The sequence below is a fragment of the Myotis myotis genome, unplaced genomic scaffold (assembly GCF_014108235.1).
Source record: "Myotis myotis isolate mMyoMyo1 unplaced genomic scaffold, mMyoMyo1.p scaffold_m19_p_4, whole genome shotgun sequence".
Classification (NCBI taxonomy): Eukaryota; Metazoa; Chordata; class Mammalia; order Chiroptera; family Vespertilionidae; genus Myotis; species Myotis myotis.
In genome coordinates this window covers 69,911,002-69,916,885 of record NW_023416346.1, presented here as the reverse complement: position 1 = coordinate 69,916,885, position 5,884 = coordinate 69,911,002, and the positions used below count along the sequence as shown (strand labels likewise).

The 5,884-nt window shown below is 35.5% G+C and overlaps 1 pseudogene; it reads right to left on the bottom strand.

Moving 5' to 3' along the window:
- Positions 1 to 2,262: 2,262 nt before the first annotated feature.
- On the bottom strand, positions 2,263 to 3,109 carry LOC118653453 (annotated as a pseudogene).
- Positions 3,110 to 5,884: the final 2,775 nt, after the last annotated feature.

The following is a 5,884-nucleotide window of genomic DNA, read 5'->3' as shown; positions in this document are numbered from 1 at the left end:
ATTGCTTCAAAAGCAGTTCTAGGTGTCAAAGTGATCAAGAATATTGTAATATCTATGTATGGTCTCAGGTGGGTACTGGAAATATCAAGGGACACTTTGTAAAGTATACAATTATCTAACCACTATTCCGTACATCTAAAACTAATATAAAATAATATTGAATGAAGAAAATATATGCTATCCTTTTCATTAAATAAAAAAAGTACAGCTCCCCAAGAAAGGCAATGCCAGAGTTCTGTTGGATTTACACTTTCAGCTCTCAGTTCAAGGTTTCATAGGGATAGACTGACCATTGGTCCTCATATTCTAATAAACAATATACTATATTACAAAAAGTAAATTTTAATAGAAAATCTTATGAAACTTCATACTCTTAGAACAACCTCACCTAAGTTTCAATTAGCAAAAGTAGTGTGGTGATTACAGTGAATAATATTGTATTGTATACTTGAAATTTACTAAGAAAATAGATCTTATATTGCCTTTTCAACATACATAAAAAAGAATATGGTAACCATGTGGAAGTGTCAGATATATTAATTAGCTCGATTGTGGTTGTCATTTCACAACATATATGTATCAAAATGTTAAAACATAAATTGTGCACCTTAAATATATGCACTGTTTCTATATTAATTAATAAAGCTTTATGTTAAAACTAGAGGCCTGGCTGCAGGCACCGGTTTTCCTCCAGCACCCGGGACCCAAGCTTTTGCTCCGGCGGGAGCTGCCTTCAGTCTTCGCTCCGCTGCTTCATGCCTACGTATGCAAATTAACTGCCATCTTTGTTGGCAGTTAATTTGCATATATTGCTGATTAGCCAATGGGAGGCATAGCGAAGGTACGGTCAATTACCATGTTTGTCTATTATTAGATAGGACGGTCTTTTTCATTTGTTCAAACATTTGTTGAGCCCTTTTTATATGCCAGGCATGGTGCATAACAATAATTAAGACAAAGTCCCTCAAGGAACTCACAGTCTAATGGTAAACTACTGAGTAAACTGAGGCACAGTGGTAAATGACTTACTGAGTGAGGTAAAATTAGCCAGGTACTTGGAAATGGGGGACTAGAGCTGGAAAGAGGCCAGGGTACAACTAACACATCATAAGTAAATGCCTTTGCTTGAAGAGCAAGGGTACATACAGAAGCATATCATAAAATTTCCTGATGAAAAGGTTAAAATAGTTTCCAATTGTCACCTTGATTGAAGTCATGTCATACAATTAATTAAACTAAAAATCTGATGGCATTTCTACACTTGTCCCTAAAGGCTTTGGGCATGCCAATGGTCTTCTCAGACCACTAAGTGTAGGGAGTTTGAAATCCAATTTTAGCACTGGGAATCATACTGAAGTTCTTCAGTTAAAACCAATAACTTTTGCTGTAGCCAGTTTTGCTCAGGGGATAGAGCATTGGCCTGCAGACCTAAGGGTCCTGGGTTTGATTCTATTCAAGGGCATGTACCTTGGTTGCAGGCTCCTCCCATGCCTGAGCCCTGGTCAGGGCTTATGCAGGAGGCAACCAATCAATGTATTTCTTTCACATCGACATTTCTCTCTGTCTTTCCCTCCCTTGCCTGAAGATTAACAATAAAAACAAACAAAGAACCCAATAACTTTAAATGTATAGCATACTTACGATATTTCTACATGTAGAAGTTTGGAAAAACTTTCCTCTAACCCTCATTCAGAGGATTCTGGTAAGTTATAGATACCACAAAAATTAGAGAAATTGTATGTTATTTTCTATATGTACATTATTTTGGCTGTACAATGGTGAAAAGCTTCACTTAGACATACTTCAGAAGTAATCTAAATATTATACACATATATACAAAGACATCATGCTTAGATGCCTATGTACCCCTATCCAATGTACAACAGCTAATTGCAGACATGAACTCATGTAAGGCGATTTATTTTTTATAAGGACACATGATCTTTGAAGGAAAGGACAGAGCCCATGAAGAACTGTCCATTTTAGGTCTGACCATCTGTTTTAGTGATACTCTGTGATGAAGTTGTTTCAGTAGGCAGGGTGTCTAATTTACTGACAAAAAGCCGGGAATAAATATAAAAAGAGTTATTTTCTAATGTGGAAATCATAATTATCCAGTAATATAAGTAGTGAACTACTCAAAAACATACTGGCCTTAATGCTGCTGCTGATTGAGAATGAGGGAACTTCTGAGAATAAAACTAAATGTATATTTCATCCATACAGGATGTTCGAAAAACAATGCAGGAATTTCAAAAGCTATCACTTGCTCACTTCAAGCAATTATTCACTTTTCTGTGGAGGATTTTCTTCTTTATCAGGGTTTTCTGAGTGTTTGCTTTTAGATAATGAGATTCCTACACCTTCAGACACCTTATTACTTGCGTGATCCTGTTTCACTTCAAACAAATAGACATCAATGGGCCCTCTGGTGCTCCGTATACCTACCTGACAGAGTCTTCTCTGGTAGCTCGAACATCCAGTCTGATTTCTGCTGGAGCTTTAGCTACAATAACAATCTGTTCATGGAATGCTTGAATGCTCTGAATATCTTGATATGTCACATATGCTAGTCCTTCATTCTCCTTGCCATCTATTAACTCAAACAACTGCTGATTACAATCCTTAATTAACTCATCCAGAGCATCTTCCATTGTTGATATGCCATAAAGTCCTCCTGCAGTTTCTTCTATTGGGGCAATGCTTAAAATTGGTGATATAAAATCTAATCCATCTAATATGGTTCTTAGATATTTTTTCAACCAGGTCAGTGCCACTTAAGATATTGCTGATGTCATATAATCTTCGTTTTGGTACCCCCAGTTTTGTTGGAATCTTGATTAAGTCAACAATATCCCCAGAAGAATTTCTGACATGATCCATAAATTTTCTCGTTATAAGAAATAGTGATGAATCAAAATGAGATCTCTTCCATTTTGGAACTTTTCTCATGTGCACAGCTTGTACATTATCTTCTAAATCAATGCTTATTTTTTTATGGCAGCGGGTCCTCCACCTTGGTGAGGTCCTGGCGCTGGGGGTGCATCTGCTCCTCTGTCTGGTCCTCGAGCTGGCTGGGCAGATTCTGTGCTGGCAGCTGCTGACTCATGATGCCCAGCCAGCCGCCCCTTGCCCTCGCACCCTGTGAGCTCTATCACCTTCTGCTGGTTGGGTCAGAGGCTACCCACAATGCTCTGGTTCCGGAGCCAAGCATGTAGAGGGCTTGTGGCCTTCTCAGAGAGGCATCTGGGTAGGACAATCTGCGGACATACGGACGAATGCACCACTGTCCAGGTCCTGGTCCTGGGAATTTAAAGTAGACTAGAGAAGATCAGGGAGACTCACAATTTTCAGGACGCCATGCTCATCATGCAGCTAACAGACCACCTCCCCACTAAGCCATTTTTAAAAATGTTGTAAGAGAAAAGGAATATGATTTCAGGGTACCCTGCATGCTTAATAAGTGAATGTATCACAAGATAACAATACGCTGTTTGTTTATGTATTTATGTATTTATTTATTTTTTATTGCTTTTTCATTAGAGATATACTGCATCAACTAAGAGAACCAATATTAAAAAAGTGTTAGTAATGATACTATATAGTGATTAATTTTAAGGAAAAATGTAAGGGTGAAAAATGGTGAATATTATTTTAGCAGATATTTCATAACACAAAAAAAAATTAATAGCTGGAGTCTTGTTCTATTCTTTATTTTTTTTGTAAAAGACTTCTCTTTACAAGTGATTAGTATACCTCATTATTAAGAACTATATTGAATATAGTTGTAGCTATTATGATTAGAGCATTTAATTTTCACTTTACCTTTTAATTACAAATCTAATTGTTAATATAGGAAACTTAAAGCATATATAGAACATGTTCAATTTATACTCCCTTGGTGTTTAATTGTACTTCGAGTCCTTCTTGAATTCAATACTATCAAACATGATGAAGATTTAATGTGGTTTGGAAGCACTGTCACAACATGAGATTCTTTAATGTCTCTCTTCTCAAATTCTAATTATTAGTATTTCTATATTTTCTGTACACATTATACTTTTCCCTCCCATCTTAGAGATAACATTTTTATTTCTAAAACTTTAGATTCCTTTTTCTTTCTTTCCCTCACCTCAGATTTTTTTCTTTCTTTATTTTTAATCTCTCACTTGGCACCAAATCTTTTCCTTCATTATAAAAACAAATTCAAGATGTCCCCATTCATAAAAAAAGTTCTTAAATCCTGATACTTCCTTCAAGCTGCAATACCTTTTTAAAATTCCCTTCACTTCAAAATTCTTAAAAGAATGGTCTATCTATACTTCCAAAACCTCATTACTCAAATCATTTTGTAAATCCTTCCCATGACACTCAAACTAACTCATACTATTTTACTCAAAGGGCACTAGCTAAAAAACCCAATATCTGTTTCTTATTCTTCATCTTAGTTGTCTTTGACATTTGGCTTGTTTAACTTAACTTGATTCCTTCCTGGGTGCTGCAATTCCATACCCTCTCCTAGTCCTCCTCTTCCTCCTCCTCTGACCACTCTTTCTCAGTCTCATGTACCTACACAGTCCATTTTTTCTGGTCCCATTCTCTCCTCATATGAAAGCATGATGTTTCCTGGGAATTTTTTTCTTATCTCTCTTCTCTATACCTAACAAAGATATAAACTGGCAGTCTCTGCACCAAGTATAATTTACAGATACGATTTGTTTGATTAGCATTCAAATTGAACACGTGTTCGCTAATTCAAAATTGTGTTATAACAAATTTGTTTTACATACTTATTTTTACCAGCCAGTCTGAAATACTTTGCCTTTAACATTTTTATTCTTATATACTCTCTTGAGTTTTAAATCCACATTTTAACTCCGTTACACATTTACATTTTTTTAATCATTTTATCATCTAAAACTATATTTCTAAACATCAACTTAACTTATTCACTCTCAAACTTTTTTTTATTACCTTTCTTTGTTTAGGCTAATAGTGTCAATATCCTTCCTTTATGTAGATTTCCATTGATATGGGCTTGACAGTTCAATATCATTATTGATTTTTTTCCTTGCCACACAACTATTTTCAAGTCTTTTGGTTACAGTTTGATAATATATTTTGCATTAACCTCCCTTCTTTATTCCTAGCGCAAGGTTGGATTCTCACTGTTTTACCTCTTGATCACTGCAACAGTTCCTTGTCAACTAAACTGAGTCAAATGGAAAGCATTTGAAGGAATATTAAGTTTAACCTGGGGTAAATAAAATCAAGTGGCAATGAAAGCTATCATTAAATACCTGAAAAGCTATCATGGAGAAAAGTGATTACAACTATCCTGTGTGATCGGCCTTCAAGAAAGCAAGAACCCCAGGGGTCAGAAGATGTATGGAAGTTTGGGGTGAATATAAAGACACTCTTTTCTAATATTTATTTAGGAAAGTAAACTCATGCTACTCCAGGGATTTGAGCCCAAGCTGGAAGACAGCAAGTCAGTGATGGTATAGAAAATACTATATAACTTTGTTGGTCCCTTCTTGCTGAGTCTATGATTTTAAGATATATAAATTTATGAGACTATCAGATATGTAAATCATATATGTAAATCCAAAGTACCTATGAAAACTTTTAGGTCGATATTTCTTTATTTATTAAACTGTCAGTGAATATGGAGGCCGTGATTCAACGTATTTGAAGAGAGAGAGCTGTTTAGTAACTTCTAAATAAGTAGCAGTCATTAAAAAAATTTTCAGGCTCTGGGGGTACAATCAGAAGACTGAGGAGAATAGGAGTAATATTATCCTTACTTTACTGATTAGAAACCTAAAGTTTGGTAGTGTTATTTCCTATTAAAGTGGTATGATATGTCAACAAGAGACACTAT